We start from the raw sequence: 19,397 nt of genomic DNA, 5'->3' as shown, positions 1-19,397 counted from the left end.
CTAATCAACATATGCAATATCCATCAACATATTCAATAGAAAATTATATATCTGAATAGTATTCGGTACGGTACGGTATTGATCGGTACCAAATACTTGATACCGCTACCATACCATACTCTATTGGTACGGTACGGTACGGTATCGAATATTGATCGGTACCGAATGAAACGGTATGAAATCGGTATGGTACGGTTCGGTTAGGGTACGGTTTCGGTATTTCGGTTTTAGATGCCCACCCCTAGTAATAAGTGATGATGGACATGTTTATGAAAAATTCGTTGGGTTACACTGTCACTAGTAGTGTCATATCTGCAATTTTATTCGGAAAATAAAACAATACAACAAAATAAACTATCACAAGGACGGTCTCAACTTTGTAAAAAAATAAAAAGAAAAAGAAAAAGAGAAAAAAGTATCGTCTCCAAAGAAAAAAAAACAGGGCGTAAAAAATACTATCAAAAGGATTTTTCTTCAGATGTCCTCAATTAACGAGATTTCATAATAATTTGGATTCCGGTCCCAACAGAAGTGTGCAGGCTTGACTCGGAATAAAAGGCATGGTCTTTCTGAAGACTTGTTTCCACTCCATTTCTTCCCGTTCTCTCTCAATCTCACACTCTCACTCTCACTCTCACTCTGTTGGCGAGCGCGTGTCAGTCGCTTGCGCCATCCATTGCGACGAACCCCTCCGTTTCCGGCAACGATCGGCTCTGTCCCTCAGGTAATCTCTCTTGAAGCTTCACTTCTCTGAATAGATATCGCCGTATCTATCTTCCATTCTTGTATTAGGGTTCTCTCTCTCTCTCTCTCTCTCTAGCATGCATGTGTATGTACTTGCGAGCTTTGTTTAAGTATCTGTGTAATTTTGAGATTTTGTGCTTAAATAATTTTTTTTTGGCCGTAGCAATGTAGATCGGAGTATAATGTTCACAAAAATCTGTTTCAGTGTGTCTTGTGCTTTTAATTTCACTCTCTCTCTCTCTCTCTAAAACCCTTTTTGAACCTTCTCTCTCTAGAATATTAGATCCGTCACATTTCTGTGCATGAAAACTTTGTGAAAATTTTAGGGCTTTTTTTTTTTTTTTTTTTTTTTTTTTTGATTAAGTAGGGGGGCAAAGCCCCAAGAAACAGACTACACACACTGGTCTAAACGGACCAGTCTAGAATGAACAATTCCAAGCAAATCATCAACAAGATAAGCACTTAACCAACTAGGGGCATGCTCAAACACGCACAGCCCAAGATCCACTTGGTAACCCCAATTAGCCAATTGGTCAGCAACACCATTCTTCTCATGAAAAACATGCTGAAGGGCACAACTGGGAACCTGCTGCATAAGGTCACAACAGCTCCTAACCAAAGTAGCTAAAGGATGCACAGTAAGCATAGAAGAATTCTGACAGAGATTGATTGCAGTAGCTGAATTTTAGGGCTTTTTTATGTTTGCCTAACAACCTTCTTTTTGCGCTCTGTTTTGTTTCTAAGAAAAGAAGGTAAAGAAAAATAAAATGGACCTGTGTTTCCTGATATTTGGTTGAGGAGGTATTTTGGTGGCAAGTATTCCTATGTTGCCTATTAGTCTACTTCATTATAAAGTACAAAAAATGGAAGCAAAAAACCAGTTTTTCTACTTCTAGCAACAGATATGTTATATATTTTTGGGGCATTAGAATTTTCATTTGTAACGGATTCTTACAGAATTGTTTAGAAGGTACATTGAGTTCAAGACTGGCTCAATAAATTGAATGATGTGCTTTTCTTCAAATATTTGTGATCTTTGTAGTTTTATTATTTACCATATAAATGTATACCATCATCTTATGATTTGACACTTAATTTTGATATTTTAATGAAAGTGCATGTACATCATTTTGTTGTTTGTTTAGCATAAATAAAGTAGAATTCCAGCATTTTTAAGCTTACTATTTGTTTGACCTCACAAAACACAGATATTGATTAAATGATGACATAATCAATGTACTTTAATCATAACTAGGGTGGTCATACAAATGGGTCAAATTCAGGCATCTCTGAAACTGGAAAGGAAAAAAAAGGGACCACCAAGAACTTGAGGTGTTACAAAAGGCTGCATAAGTGTCTTTGGCAGAAAGCACTCTCGTTTCTCCAGAAGAAAGTAAGTACTAATAACATATGAGAGTGAGATTTTGTTTGTAGTTCATTTGTAAACTTGTTACGTCTCATGCATTTAGTAAATGTTTAAAAGTATTTTGATATACAAATGTTTCTTTAATTTCCAATTGTATTTAGAGAAAATGATTGAGAAGAAGTATACAACTACAAAGTTCACCCGACATGGATATGTTGAACTGCTAGAGACCCTTTTTAAAGAGCAGCATGGATTGTGTGTTTTCTATTGGAATGGGTGTGCTAACACTATGTGTAAGGCCAATCAATAATGGGTGATAAAAGTTGATATTAAAATATAACATTTTTATGTTTATTCTTTTCTTTATATAGAAGTATTATTATTTTAATATCAGAAATTATAGGCAACACTTACATAACTCATTTAATATGTTCCATTTGCAAAAGAATGACGAACTTTATGTTTTGGCTACAAATAAGGAGGAGCCTCTCCTGGGTTAGAAAAAGCTAGATTAGGTACAATTTTATTTTATGCAATAATACTTAAACACTTTGTCAGTTAATACCTAAATACTTTGTCACTTTCTTATTTTTTTCTATGCAATAATACTTAAACACTTTGTCACTTAAACTGTTTCATTTCATTTTGTAACTTTCTCTACTTTAAGAGATATTTGTTTTTAAAGTCTGAGTATCGGGCAGCCTAAGATTTCAATAGTAGTTGCTTTTTTGGATGAGTTAGGTTGGACATATTTTTAAGGATGCCATGCTTTGTGGCAAATTGAAGCAGGTAATCCAACCTATTAAAATGAAATTGGAGATAGTGGATAAAGAAAGTCTGGGCGATGTAATTGACTTGCTCGGGCAAGGGTTTCATTATGATCTTATTGTCTTGAATTATAGTTTCGTGAAATAAAAAAGGGCTAGAGACAACGTAAGAAAGAACTTTTTGATTTTATAACTGCTTTAGTTATTACTATTTCACTATGCGGGCTCTAATGTTCTTTAGTTGCTATTATAATATATGACAGATATGGGTGAAAAGCTTGAAGAAAGAATGATTCATTGGGGAGATGGCAGCCCTTGTTTGGCCTGAAGATGTGCCTGATAATGAATTTGACTCTTTAGTCGTCATTGATAGATATATTGACATAGATCACGAAATTGGACTTACACTGGTTCGATCAGATTGTATGGACGAGCTTGATCAATTTGCAGATATATTTGTTGGATTGATCAAACAGACAATTTGGAACCGGGAAGTTGTGTGGGCGGATGATTTTTTTGTGAATTAATTCATAGAAAGATCGTCTGTCCACTCAACTTTACGGTTCCAAATTGCATGTTTGATTAATCCAGCAAATATATCTGCAAATTGATAAGGCTCGTCTATACAATCCAATCGAACCAGTGTAAGTCCTTTAATTTCGTGATCTATGCCAATATATTTATTAGTGACGACCAAAGAGTCAAATTCATTCTCAGGCACATCTTTAGGCCAAACAAGGGCTGCCATCTCCCCAATGAATCCTTCTTCAAGCTTTTCACCCATGTCTATCATATGTCATAATAGTAGCAAGAGAACATTAGAGTCCGCATAGTGAAATAGTAATAACTAAAGCAGTCATAAAATCAAAAAAAATTCTTTCTTATCTTGTCTATAGCATTTTCTTCTTTCACGAAGCTATAATTCATGACAATAGGATCATAATGAAACCCTTGCTCGAGCGAGTCAATTACATCGCCTAGACTTTTTTTTATCCATTAATTCCAATTTTATTTTAATTAGTTGGATCACATCCTTCAATTTGCCGCAAAGCATGGCGTTCTTAAAATATGTCCAATCTAACTCGTCCAAAGAAACAACTACTATTGAGATCGCAAGCTGCTCAATACTCGGATTTAAGAACAACTTTCTCTGAAAGTAGAGAAAATTACAAAATGTAATGAAATAGTTTAAGTGATAGTGTTTAAATATTATTGCACAGAAAAATCATAAGAAAGTGAAAATGTTTAGGTATTGACTAACAAAGTGATTAAGTATTATTGCATAAAGTAAAATTGTCGCTCATCTAGCTTTTTCCCCAACAAGAGAGGCTCCTTCTCATTTGTAGCCAAAACATTGAGCTCATCATTCTTCTGCAAATGGAACATATTCAATGAGATATGGAAGTGTTGTCTAGAATTTCTTATAATAAAATAATAAAACTTCTACATAAAGAAAAGAATAAACATAAAAGTGATGTGTTTCAATATCAGCTTTTGTCACCCAATATTGACTGACCTTACACATAGTATTAACACACTCATTCCAATAGAAAACATACAATCCATGCTCCTCTTTAGAAAGGGTCTCTAGCAGTTCAACATATCCATGTCGGGTGAACTTTGTAGTTGTATACTTCTTCACAATCATTTTTTTTAAATACATTTGGAAATTAGAGAAACATTCGTATATCAAAATACTTTTAAATATTTATTAAATGCAGGAGACATAACAAGTTTACAAATGAACTACAAATAAAATCCCACTCTCATATGGTATTAGCACTCACTTTCTTCTGGAGAAACTAGAGTGCTTTCTGTCAAAGACACTTGTGCAGCCTTTTGTAACACCTCAAGTTTTTGGTGGTCCATATTTTTTCCTTTCCAATTTGAGAGAATTTTCGTCGCAGTAAAATCTTCAAATCCTTGGCCAATCTCCATAGCATTAGAACAAGCATAGCAAGGGAAATGTTTTTGGTTCTTGGACTTCGGCCAAAAAGTGGACGGAGGTGCCTGAAACACGACCAAAACTGCCGACCTCTTAAATCTCAAATCAACCCAAACTATGTATACAATTAGCAAGAGCACGAAGATTAGATTGAAATCCATACCTGGATCGATGTCAACGGCCATGGTAGTCGTCAGAATTGGCGTTGTAAAGCGAAACCTTCATTCTCCCTTTTTGAGCTCACGTCGGTGTCTTGAGGAGCTGGGGAGGTTGGGCTTTGGTCTAGACATCGTCACCGGTCGGTGGCTGTCATTTTTCGACCTGTCTCGTTGTCGGAGGTGGCTAGACGACGATGTTGTGTCATCGAGAAGACGAACAGCACAATGACTGTGTCGAAGGGGAAAGAGAGACGCGGGGAAGGAGAGAGAACCTGGGGGTTTCACGGGTGTGTGAGAGAGTTGGGTATTTAACGTTTTCAAACAATTTCACTAATTCCTGATACGTCCTTTCCATTTTCTCCTTCATTATAACTCGGAATTGATCTTGCCGCCTATCTACGAACTCGTATCATTGAGCTATACATAACGGTGCAGCTCAATTCTCCAAAATTCTTTCCGAACATAAAGTGACTAAAATGCCCCTACCCATAAGGGCAAAAATGTAATTGTACAATTAAATAATTAAATAAACTTCTTAATTGGCTCGGGGTGTTACATAGACTTTACCGGTCTTCCACTAGCAATGAGTGACACTTAGCAACATATCGTGGTTACCAAAGCTAAATAGAATTCATTGGAGAATCTAGTTGGTTGTAATTGCAATGCAATCATGTTCTTCTCTATAACAATACTCTATATCACATTGTCAGGATACAGTTAACTCGTATCAAATCCCCAATGTGACATTTCTAGGTTATATGATTTACTTGGATGAGATTGCAGACTTTACAATTGCAATTATATTCGATACTTTGGCCAAAAATTCAACAAATTAAATTTCTAGAATATTCTATCTTTATACTAAAAATAGAGATTCTTTGTTGTAAATTCACATGCCTCTGTGAGCATGTCGGATGTCCCGATGATTACCTTTAAGCCATATCCCTCAACGTGACCGTATAGTAATCTCAAAGATAAATTACTCGTCCACAAGACTAGGGATCATCATTTGGCCCACAGCCGATAGGCCAAAGCCTAGCCTGACTCGACCCGATGGTTAGGCCGCTCGATCCGACTCGCTCTAAGAATGGGTAGGGCTTGGGCTTAGCATTTGAAACCCTCGGCCTAGCTTGGCCTTGGCCCAGGCCTGACCATTTATGCCCAGGCCTGACCATTTATGCCCTTCCTTTTTTAAGATTTAATTGATGCACTCGATAACCTCACGTTATACTTAATCAAAATAATGTAATATGTATGATAAACAAATAAAATTCTTGTTTTGTTTACACATGTTCTATATTAAGTTAATTTTTTCAATGTTGTCTTAAATTTTGTAACAAACAAGCAATATATAAACTATATCTTTTAGTGCCCTTTTTTTGTCACGTTCAAATTTAATGGTTCAATAAGAATTTGAAAGCTTAGTATGGTTTTATTAATTTTAATGGCATAAATTGCTTTAATTTTCATAATGTCAATCCTAGTTTGGGATAGAAGTAACACATTTTCATAAGAATCATTTTTAGGTATAATATTTTAAAAATATTTTGGGTATTGGTCTAGGTTTAGTAAAAGAGTTTGGCTATTATATTTTTGTTTTCTGAAGTTATGTAGTAATCTATATTATTATTTAAGAGAAGACTTGTAACATCCCGAAAAATTTAGGATTTATTATCCTATTTTGTTTAAAAAATAATAGTACGATATAACTTGTTTCTCATTATTTTGTAGAATTTGGAAAGTTATACATAAATATATTTGCAATTTTAAAAGTACCAAAATGGGTAGTTATGCAACACATGGAGCGCGCCTCCACAATGAACCTTCTATATTGAGTTTGAAGAATATTCAAACACACTCACCACTAGAAAACCTTCACTCTAGCCGGAATTTTTCCATATTGTCATCCAAAGGTCAGAACCTATATGATCGCTAGAAGGGGATGTCGTGGCATCCGCTGAACTACCAAAAATAAATTATTTCTAATTGTCTTCGATTATGTCTCATATAATTCTTGCCTTCTACAGAAGTGTTATTTTTCCTGCAACAAATCTTGTACAATGTAATTTTGTAATTTGGTCTACTTCATCATCTCAAAAACATTATCACATGCTTATCCTCTTGAAATTGATATTGTTCCTTAGAATGAGTAATACCCCTACGTGCTAAATTCAAAGGAACCAACAATTTGCATTTACAAGTAGCATAACTTAGACCAATCTATGATAAGAGTTTGATTCTCATATTTTCCTCTCTCCAATTAATATATAGGGCTAACGTCATTTCTCCCTTAGATGTTTGGGGTCATTCTCAATATGGATCATCGGGTTTCAATTTCATCAATTTACATTCAATGATTTTTAAATTTGACCAATTTAAGCCTTCCGTTAAGTTGATCATTTACATTAATTGAAGACGTGTCCACTATGGGACCAATCCCACGCACCGACTGTAACAACCTAGTCCTAAATAAATTTTTAATTATTAATTTATTATGGTAAAAGACTATTTTGCCCATAGAATATTTTATTAGTATAAAAGTTGACTTTTTGACCAGGAAGAATTTTGAAAATTTTAATTGGACCGTAGACACGTAGTGGGCTCGAATCGGAACTTGTAAAAATTTCAAAGTTGGATTTAAAAAAAAAAAACAGAACCTCCTCTCTCTTGGCTCTCTCTCTCTCTCTCTCTCCCCGACACTGTCTCTCTCTTCCTTCGATTCTCTCAACTCCGGCCACAACAAGGGCTGGCACCGGTCCCATTCGAACAGGCTCGAGCCCACGATCACGAACCACTACTTTTCTTGGCTGGAAAACTTGAGTGGGTAATTTGAGGTCGTGGACCCCACGGGGTCCCGGGTTGACCGTTATGGTAATTTATCGCTTATCAAGTCTCGGGTCTTTTCAGACCGTTCTAATCGCTAGAAAGGTTGAAAATGGGCCTAGGAACTTTTCTAAATTTTGCACACGCACTTTTAGAAGTCGGGGGTCAGGGTTTTGGATTAAACAGTTATGTTGAGCAATTTTATTAATTAAATATTTTAACCTAAATAGGTACTCGGTCTCCGTCAGACCCACATGAGGGACCCTCAAAGGGTCAAGCTAGCTCGGACGCCCAGTGAGTGGACTTTTGTTTTAAAAATGAATTTTCTGCAATTAAACTTTCATGGCTTGATTTTTATGAATTGTTTAAGACCATTACTTTCTGAGCATGAATATTTGTATTTAAATATTCCTTAATTATATATTGTTATGTTTAAATGTGAACGGCTTGGAAAGTAGGAATTGAGGTGACAACCGGATTTAATGGTTTGAATAATGTATTAAATGGTAGTTTTCTAAGTAAGGCATGTTATTCTATTTAAACAACCATAGGTACCCATGTTGCCTTCGGTTATAATGTTTGGAATGTTGTTGCCTTCAGATTATTGTTGCTTTCGGTTATGTCAGCGCGTTTGACAGTTGCCCCACGAGTCTTAGGGTTATCCGGACCGTGAGGAGCGAGGATGCGGCTCAGGTTGACCAAGTGTCCCCTGAGTCTTACCGAGGCCTGCAAGGATGTGTCACATTACGTGACACAATGAATTGACGATATAATGTGAGAAATGAATATAAAGATCATGGAATTGACAGATATATGATGGGTACACTTAGGTGGAAAGGAATCAATACTTTAGAATGCTTTCAAATGTTTTTGATGATTTGTTTGAATGCATGATCAGTTATATGTGTATATAGATATGCATGCTTGAATTTTTGAGAAATTGCTTAAATTAATTCAACTAGTATTGCTCTGAGAAATTGCCCTAGGATTGTTGTAAGGCTTGAGGTCGTATAATTCTGTTGCTGGATTGCTTAAATGTAAACTTGATGCATGCTGAATGTTGGGGTTATAAAATTGCTTTTTGTGCAGGTGTAAATTTTTGGGTTTCGTGCATTTACAGGGGAGACTCTGCGAAATTTTCGGCAGAAGTCAAACCTTAAAGAAATTTTTGTTTTGTTAGAAGAGCAATTTGGTCAAGTGTTGGCACCTGCCAAGTGTTGGGCACACACAGAGTTCGGCGTATGTTCGTACCACTTTTACAAAAATCAAAGGAGATAGTATCGTATAGTAGTGTAGCTCGGAAGTCCGAGTGTCGTATCCACAGAGAGCAGTGTAAAGAAAATAACAGAGATGAAAAAGAACAAGTGTGATTGAGAGGTAGATTTATGCAAGATTTGATTTAGAGAAAATTTAATTGATTAAAACACTAAGGCATTGGGTTTCCACTTTTAACATAAACATGCAACTCTTAATAATTTGATCCACAAAATATTTTCCATTGTAGTTGTTCAAAAATAATTAAAGCTCTTTTTAATTTCCTTTAGAAGTATTCTAAGCATAACTTGTACCATTGGCAACAAACTATCAAAAAATAATCTTCATCAAAATTCTATTAATCTTTAGTAATTCTCTTCTCTTTTAAAAGCATGAAAGTTTTTACTACACTATGGGAAAAACATGATTGAACCCATGAAATAGATTATCAAACTTTCATCAATTAATTAAAAATAAAACTACAAATTCCATTTGAACAAATACCACAAATTCACATTAAAACTTAAGTTTGGATCAAACTAATAAAAATTACACACTTATATTAAAAGCTTTCTCCCTAGCCCTAGCTAGGGAGTTAGTTCCCCATAATAAAATAAAACTAAAAACAGAATTTAAAACTTAGAAAGATGGAGGGAAAAGGGAAAAAGCTCAAGATTGTGGAGCTTGGTGTAGTTTTACAATGCCGTAGCTCCATCTATTTATAGGAGGATGGGAGCAATATTCATGAATTTAATATGTCTTCCACTTGCCATCAAACCAATTGCCAAGTTGCTTCCTTTAATTAATTCATTGTGATGATGACTCCTTATCTAAATTCTTCAAAGCTTTCTTCCACTTGAACACTTTGTCATGCATTTCCATACTTTCCTTCTTCTCTTTGTCGGGTATCACTCTTGAATTTCTCCACACCACTCTCCACTTGCTTCTTTACTCCAAGCTTTTATCATTTCAAATAAGTACCCATCATTTTCAAATATATTCCTTAATCTTGACCTACTTCCTTGACTTTGGTTTTCACAAAGATCTTTGAGTCTTCTTATCAATTGCTCCACTTGCTCATCTCTCGTATCTTCACATAAAAACTGCAGCAACTTTCCTCAAATTGTAGCTAGATAACAACTCAAGCATCATCATTCTTCTTTGCATTCATTGGTTGCAAGTAGTCAATTTGAACTTCTCCTTCATTGTTTATTCATTCTTTCTTTATTTCTTCAATGATGGAAGCTTTGCATGCATGTCCTAGAGTATATTCATGCAATTGATTGCTTCTTCTTTTCATTTGTTTTATCTTCAATTGCATTTGCTGCTGCACAAGTTGTCTCGAGCAAATTTCCTTGGCTTTGGCTGCACATATTTCTTCTCATCCTTTACTTTCTTCTTGCAACACATTACTTACTTCTTTTCCTCAACATGCTATTGGTGGAAGACACTTAATATCTACAAACAACCACTCATTAAATATAAAAACAAAGATTGGAAAGAAACAAGAAAAATACTTTAATAGATTTATATAAAACAAAAGAAAATACTAACAAATATAAATTTAAGGATAAAACTTGTATTAATTTTGTGCTCATCAAATACCCCCAAACCTATATTTTGCTAGTCCTCGAGCAAAAGAAAAAACTAAGTAGAAAAGAGAACTAAGCCACTTTCGCAGGGATCTCGATTGCATTTAGCATATGCAACAAGCCTTTAAACCCCTAGGTTACCCTAGTGGACGAGTATAGTCTCGTGAGGGCTTTCAGTGATGATACCCACAAACATCGAAATGAGAGTTTAAAAATTTATGCTACAACAAAATTTGAAAACAAATGCTTAACCATCATCAAAAGCTATCTGGATTGAAAATTCATGAACAATTTTTAAAAGAGCAAACATGCTTCAAATTAATCCCCACATAAAGTCTCGATCACTTATAATCATTTAGTAAATTTTTCATTTGTTTCCTTTGGTGTTTAAGTGAACCAATACATTTTAGAGACAAAAGTTAATTTCAATCATAGTAACCTCATTATTTCAATCATTATCAAAATTCAGTGCAAATAACTAACCAAGGCATATATATACAATTTTTTTTTTTTTTTTTTTTTTGATTGTGACTGTGCAATGTTTAGTTCCATTAAGCTTTCTAATTAACCCATGTAGCGAGATTTAGGCCAACGACTCTCAAACCAAAGGTTTTAAGGCATTAGGTGTAGAAACACCCCTAAGGGCTTATTAACTCGAGTTAAAAAGGCTACAGAACTAAACTAGTCACAAAATGTATTTACCCCAAAACTTTACCGTTTGACGCGAACACTCGCTGCTGTTTAGGCAAGAGGCCCGGTTACTAAGTAAAACTCTGGATAAATTAACATCATTATTATTATTTTATTTATTTACTTATTTGTTTTTTTACGCCAAGGTCAATCAAGAGCAATGTCTTCTAACTCTACTTAAAACAACAAAGTTAACTATAATTGATCTTTTCTTTCATTCTCACTAAAGTGTTGATGTGCATGTGAGAGTTCAAAGTATAACTCATGAATTATCCACTAAATAGAAATAAGTGAAAAAAAAAAAAAAAAAAAAAAAAAACCTAAAATTATGGGTTTAAAATTTAATAATATGTTTCCAATCGTAAAAATCATTCATGAGTGTTGAATCTGATTTGATGATAGTAAGCATAAAAACCTAGAGATAACACCATTTTTTTTTTTTTGAAATAAAATAAAAATAAAAACAAAACTTCTAAACCTTACCCCCAAACCTAAATCAAACATTGTCCTCAATGTTGAAGAATTGAGGTATCAACAAAGTTATAACAAGAAATGAAATGGAGTAAAGCAATTAAATAAAAGAACAAAAAAGAATTAAAACTATAATTTAATTGCAAAAACAAAAATAAAAATAAAGCAAAACAAAAATAACCAAACAAAACAATAAACCCTAAAAATAGTCCTACGCAAACCGAAACCCAAAAGACGAAGAAGTCCAGCCCATTGGAACCTCCAAATCAATTGAAAACCCAATCCAAACGAAAGCCCAACAATTTTTTTTTTTTTAATTTTTTTTTTTTCGGAAAGAAAATAAATTAAGTTATAAAAGAAAAAGAAAAATAAACACATTTCCAAAATTTTAAAACAAAAAAATATATATAGAAAAACAAAAACAAAAACTGGAAAGGGAAGGTCACGGATAAAAGAAGGAAGGGATGTGTCGGCGTGCAGAGACAGCGTTCAATATTTAAGCAGAAAACACGGAAAATGAAAGTGAAAGTAAAAGTGAAAGTGAAGGTAAAAGAAAAAAAATTTTCTCTCATCTAAAAACACGCGGCTGCAAAACGTTAGGGAATCCGAGAGAAACAAACGCAGAAGCCGAAGTCTATTTAACCCGTCTCTGTGGAGTTGAGCTTGCGTCTGTGTTTCATCCTGAAAACTCAGAGTAAAACATCAATAAGCAAGAAACACAAATCACAATGGCAACCTCACCCACTTCCCTCGATGATATGAATCTGGAGTTGGCCCTTGCGCCACCATTGGCTGAAGTAAGTGCTCCTCCGAACTCTGTTTTCCCAAACTCCACATATCATCATGGCTCGGCCTCAACCTTTGTTGAAGCAATACCGAACAGAGTAGTGCTGCCAGGAGGGATGACTGTTAGGAGACTCACACCGGCAGATCATCTGTACGTGGCACAGAGGTCAGACATGGCCGCGGTGGAGGAGTCTCATGATTTAACTGTTCTCCACGCAACCTCCTCCACAAATCTGGGCATAAGATTACTGGCGAGGACGCGAGAGTGCGCAGTTCTGACCGAGGAAGTAGCCTCTTTGAAGGCTCAGATGGCGGATTTGCAAAAGCGGCTCTATTGTGCCAACCAGCAAGTAGAAGCACTGTGGAAGAGAAACAATGATCATGCAGAGCTTTTGCAGATTCTACAAATAAGAGAAAATAGAGGCAATTAGTATGATGCCTCAGGTGGCTCAATATCTGGGAAGAAACATGTGATTTTTAAATATATGTATGCATTTTCACGTCTGTGTATGTAATCACATGTTTATGAAAATGAATAAGTATTTGAGCCAAATTTCCGTGTGTGCAATCATGAAGCAATCTACTTCCCAAACTTAACAACAAATTAAATACATAAACAAGTAAAAGAAAGAAAGAAAGAATTACAGTAATAAAAGCAAAGAGAAACAAGAAATTCGGAATTACCTTAGTTGGAGATTGGGTTCCGATCTGTTTATTTATTTATTTATTATTAAGTTTATTATGTATTTATTTTTTATATAAAAGCATAGCAAATGTATGAACTAAGAGGGTAAATGAAAATAGAAAGATAATACCTGGAAAATATGCGTGTCAATCCCTGTGGTATTTATCCATTACATAATAAAAGACAAAAATAAATACAAAAAAAAAAAAAATCCAAGCAAAAAGACCAAAATAAAATAAAACACACAAAAAGAAAACTGAAATCTATACAAACACAAAATAAACAGTCATAAAAAAAATACAAAAATAACCACAAAAGGAAATAAGCAAATTTTTTTTTTTTTTTTAAATTTTTTTATTTTTATTTTTGTTTTTTTACCGCCCACTCAATAAGAACTGGATATCACTGTGAGGGGTAAAGACCCCAAAAAGGACAAAAAGCAACAAAGCAATTTTTTTTTTAATTTAAAAAAAATACAAATATACAAGCAACTCACGGATGACTAGTTAAGGGCCTCAGAAAATACAGCCAGGGGATCCGGGAAGGTTGGAGGGGTCACAATGGTCCCGCTTAAAACCCAAACTTCTTAAACACCAAAGGTGTCGCCTATAGAACTCCTAGACACTGTATTGACGAAGACACTCTCTGGAGTTACCAAAAGTCAGCTCATATGAAAAATCTTTTTTTTTTTTTTTTTTTGGGGTAATTTCTATAGCTTATGAGTATCTAAAAAAACATAAATAGCACAAATAAATAATAAATACGAAACTAAAGATAGTCTGAGAATTCAATCCTGATAAACAGGATTCTCCAAGTGAATCGTGTCATCCTGCATAACAAAATTATCCAAAAATGGTTTAAGACGTTGACCATTAACTTTAAAAACATTACCATTTTTTGGATCCTCAATCTCCACTGCTCCAAAAGGAAAAACTCTTGTGACCACAAATGGACCTGTCCATCTGGAACGAAGTTTACCAGGAAAAATATGCAATCTCGAATTATATAAGAGAACTTTCTGTGATGGTTCAAAGTTTTTCCTCAAAATATTTCTATCATGAAAAACCTTCATTTTCTCTTTGTAAATTCGAGAGTTTTCGTAAGCATCATTCCTTAATTCTGCCAACTCATTCAACTGAAGCTTCCTATTTGAACTTGCATCATTTAAACCAAAATTAAACATTTTAATTGCCCAATATGCCTTATGTTCAAGTTCAACTGGTAAATGACAAGCCTTACCGTAGACAAGTCTGTAAGGTGACATCCCTAAGGGGGATTTGTATGCTGTACGGTATGCCCATAAAGCATCAGTTAATCTCAAAGACCAATCTTTACGGTTAGGACTCACAGTTTTTTCCAAAATTTGTTTTATCTCCCGATTAGCAAGTTCAACTTGACCGCTTGTTTGTGGGTGATATGGGGTAGCGACTTTATGAGTGACACCATATTTTTTCATTAAAGCCTCAAAAGGTTTATTACAAAAGTGTTTTCCCCCATCACTTATAATAGCTCGAGGTGTTCCAAATCTTGCGAAAATATTTTCTTTTAAAAACCGCAAAACAGTTTTATGATCATTATGTCGACAAGGAACAGCCTCTACCCATTTAGAAACATAATCAATACCGACCAAGATATAAAGATATCCAAAAGAAATAGGGAAAGGACCCATAAAATCAATGCCCCAACAATCAAATATTTCAATTACCAAAATTGGGTTCAAAGGCATCATGTTTCTACGGGTAATTGCCCCCAACTTTTGACAACGGTCACAAGTTCGACAAAAAGAATTAGTGTCTTTAAAAAGCGTAGGCCAATAAAATCCACACTGCAAAATTTTTGCAGCGGTTTTCTTTACAGAAAAATGACCGCCACATGCTTCATTATGACAAAAAGAAATTACTGCATGGATTTCATTATCAGGTACACACCTTCTAATGATCTGATCAGGGCAATATTTAAACAGATAAGGGTCATCCCAAAAGAAATTTCGAACCTCTGTAAGAAATTTCCTCTTGTCTTGAGCAGTCCAATCAGATGGAATTTTACCTGTAGCAAGAAAATTAACAATGTTAGCAAACCAAGGTAATTCTGAAATAGCAAATAATTGCTCATCTGGAAAAGAATCATTAATTGGCAATGTTTCAATGATATCCTCAAAACTCAATCTAGACAAATGATCAGCCACTACATTTTCTACTCCCTTTTTATCTTTGATTGTGATGTCAAATTCTTGAAGTAGTAGGATCCACCTAATCAGTCGAGCTTTAGCATCTTTTTTTTCAAAAAGGTATTTTAAAGCTGCATGGTTAGTGAAAATAACAATAGGTGATCCAACTATATAAGAACGAAACTTATCCAAAGCAAATACCACAGCAAGGAGTTCTTTTTCAGTTGTAGAATAATTCATCTGAGCACTGTTCAAGGTTCTGCTTGCATAATGTATGACATGTGGCTTCTTATCCTTTCTTTGCCCCAAAACAGCTCCAACCGCGTAATCACTAGCATCACACATAATTTCAAAAGGTAAAGTCCAGTCAGGTGGTTGCATAATTGGAGCAGATGTGAGCATTTTAATTAATTTCTCAAAAGCCTTTTGACATGAATCAGACCACTCAAATTTACAATCTTTTAATAGGAGATTACACAAGGGTCTAGATATTGCACTAAAATTCTGAATAAATCTCCTATAAAAACCAGCATGACCTAAAAATGATCTGACATCTTTAACAGTTTTTGGAACTGGCAATTTTGAAATCAATTCAATTTTAGCTTTATCCACTGCAATTCCTTTAGATGAAACAATATGACCAAGAACAATTCCAGAAGAAACCATAAAATGACACTTCTCCCAATTTAAAACAAAGTTTTTCTCTTGGCATCGAACCAATACTTTTTCCAAATTACTCAAGCAATTATCAAAAGAATCACCAAAAACAGATATATCATCCATGAAAACTTCAAGAAATTGCTCAACCATATCACTGAAAATACTGATCATGCATCTTTGAAAAGTAGCTGGAGCATTACATAATCCGAAAGGCATTCTACGAAAAGCAAAAGTACCAAAAGGACATGTAAAAGTAGTTTTTTCTTGATCTTCAATGGCAATTTCAATTTGATAATAACCTGAGTATCCATCTAAGAAGCAATAAAATTCATGACCGGCTACCCTTTCTAAGATTTGATCAATAAAAGGTAAAGGGAAATGGTCTTTTCTAGTTGCAGAATTCAGCTTTCTATAATCAATGCACATACGCCAACTTGAAACCACTCTAGTAGGTATCAATTCATTTTTATCATTTTCAACCACAGTTATGCCAGATTTCTTAGGTACAACTTGAGTAGGACTTACCCATTTACTATCAGAGATGGAATAAATAATACCTGCATCTATTAATTTTAACACCTCAGTTTTAACAGCATCTTTCATGATTGGGTTTAACCTACGTTGTGCCTCCCTAGAAGACTTGGCTTCATCCTCTAAAAATATTTTATGAGTACAAACAAGAGGACTAATTCCCTTAATGTCAGCAAGAGTCCAACCAATGGCAGATCTGTGAGAATTCAACACATTAAGTAACTTACCTTCTTGCAAAGAGTCAAGTTCAGAAGATATTACCACTGGAAAAGTGTTGTTGGACCCCAAGAAGGCATGTTTCAGTCCCATGGGTAAAGGCTTCAATTCTAGATTAGGAACTTCCACATTTGATGGCAATGTCTTTTCCTTTCGAGGTGGAAGCTTCTCAAACCTTGGAGTCCATTTATCAGCCTGTAAGGAATTAAACAACGAATTAAGATAAGCAATTTCTGGCTCCTCAAGTAATTCGGATTCTTTAGAATTCAATAAAAGAGTCTCAAAAGGTTCAGAAATACTAGTCTTCTCAAATTGATCCTGTACAAGAACTTCAATCAAGTTCACCACTCCACATTCATCATCTTCATAAGGTTTCCTGAAAACATTAAAAATGTTAATTTCCAATGTCATGTTACCAAAACTGAGTTTCATTATCCCACTCCTACAACTGATGTGTGCATCACATGTAGCAAGGAAGGGACGTCCTAAAATGACAGGAATTTCATTTTCAGAATGCAAAACAGGTTGTGTATCCAAAACAACAAAGTCAACAGGGTAGTAAAATTTGTCCACTTGGACCAATACATCCTCAATTACCCCTCTCGGCACTCGTACAGAACGATCAGCAAGTTGCAACTTCATTGTTGTGGGCTTCAATTCACCAAGACCTAACTGCAAATACACTGAATATGGCAACAAATTTACACTAGCCCCCAAATCAAGCAAAGCACAATTGATGTAATTTTTTCCAATTACACATGAAAGAGTGGGACTTCCTGGATCTTTGTATTTAGGAGGGACCTTATGTTGCAACAATGCACTCACATGTTCAGTCAAAAATGCAGTTTTCTTCACCTGATGCTTTCTTTTTTTTTTTTTTTAGGTGAGACCCAAGGGTATCCACCGCCGACAGCAGTGACTAATCCCTTTCGCCGCGGGAGCTCTCCCAATGAAGGTAAACGGCTGGCCATGAAATGCGCTCCATTCCCATGGGCGGGGATCGAACCCCCAACCTCATGGTTAAGGAATGAGGTGAGCTACCACCACACCACATCTCATGGTTACCTGATGCTTTCTTTTAAATGTGCACAGATCTTTTAAAAATTTAGCATAAGAAGGAATCTGTTTAATAGCATCTAACAGAGGAATATTAACTTTGACTTCTTTAAAAACATCCAAAATTTCATGATTTTGATTCAATTTCTTTGGAGGATTTAAAGCTTGGGGAAAAGGAGCAGGAAAATTATTTTCATTTAATTCACTCAATTTGGACTTGTTTAGTTCATCATTATTCTTAGATTTTTCAACTTCCTTTGGTAAAGGTGTTGTATCAATTATTTTACCACTTCTAAGAGCAATGACAGACTTAGCATGTTCAATTGAGGTTTCACACAAACTAACATTCTTTGGATTTGGTTGAGTTTGAGAAGGAAATTTCCCTTTTTCATTTATTGCAAAAGAATTTGTCAATTTAGAAATTTGGCTTTTAATTTCTTTATTTTCTTCAACCATTTGACCAAACAAGGTATCATACCTTTGATTTTGCTTCTGTTGTTCCTGCATAAATGCTTGAAGAGTATCGCTCAAAGATGGTCTAGTATTAAATGTATTAGTTGCAGGAAATTGATGATTGAAAGAATTTCTCTCACTTACCTGAGGTTGTGAATCATTGCTCCAACGAAAATTTGGATGATTCCTTGTTGCTGGATTGTAAGTGTTGGAAAAAGGAGAATATTGTTGTTTGAAGTTTCCAACAGCAGCACAACGCTCCTCATAAGCTCCTTTCATTTCCTGAAAAATTGGGCAATTTTTAACAGTATGACCAATCTCATAACAAGAATCACATACTTGATTAACATCAGCTTGAAAAACAGGTTGAGGCAAATTTGATTTTTCCGTTTTCAAAGCAGCTATCTCTTTAGTCAAAACCTCAAATTTTAATTTCCAATCATCTTCTTCTTTTAATTGATAAATTCCTTTATTAGTAGAAGATGTGGCAATTCTTGACCGATCAGTGGTCTCAACTGGACTGGGGACAGTCCATTGATGAGCTTTTTCAGCAATTTCATCCAAAAATTCTAGGGCATCATCAGGGTCTTTTTGCATAAAATTTCCATTACACATTGACTCAACAAATTGGCGATCACGAGGGAGAAGTCCCTCATAGATATAACTAGCAAGACGCCAATTTTCAAAACCATGGTGTGGGCACAAATTCAAAAGCTCTTTAAATTTTTCCCAAGTTTGATACAAAGTTTCATTTTCCTTTTGAGAGAAATTTGAGATTCTTTTCTTAAGAGCAATCGTCTTGTGATTAGGAAAATACTTGTTAAAAAATGCTTGAGTCATTTCCCCCCAAGAACCTATGGATCTAGCCCTTAATGAATACAACCAACTTTTAGCCTTTTCTTTTAAGGAAAAAGGAAAAAATTTCAACCTTATGAAATTAAGCCTATCAAGTTGAACATTGTAAAAAGTGCCAATAGCCTCTTCAAATTCCCTAACATGCACATAAGGATTTTCACTTTCCATGCCATGAAAA

General features: G+C 34.9%; 1 long non-coding RNA gene and 1 other non-coding gene across 2 annotated transcripts; both read left to right on the top strand.

Annotated features, from left to right (window-relative positions):
- Window positions 1-459: 459 nt before the first annotated feature.
- LOC110770064 (uncharacterized) lies at window positions 460-5,533 on the top strand. Its single transcript, XR_002528680.2, has 2 exons — window positions 460-724; window positions 2,000-5,533. It is a non-coding gene; the product is annotated as an uncharacterized LOC110770064 (long non-coding RNA).
- Window positions 5,534-19,049: 13,516 nt separating this feature from the next.
- LOC148294830 (small nucleolar RNA R71) lies at window positions 19,050-19,156 on the top strand. Its single transcript, XR_015835552.1, has one exon. It is a non-coding gene; the product is annotated as a small nucleolar RNA R71 (small nucleolar RNA).
- Window positions 19,157-19,397: the final 241 nt, after the last annotated feature.

This window comes from Prunus avium, chromosome 4 (assembly GCF_965620075.1).
Source record: "Prunus avium chromosome 4, drPruAviu1.hap1.1, whole genome shotgun sequence".
In the NCBI taxonomy this organism is placed as follows: Eukaryota; Viridiplantae; Streptophyta; class Magnoliopsida; order Rosales; family Rosaceae; genus Prunus; species Prunus avium.
This window is presented reverse-complemented; position numbering and strand designations above follow the sequence as displayed.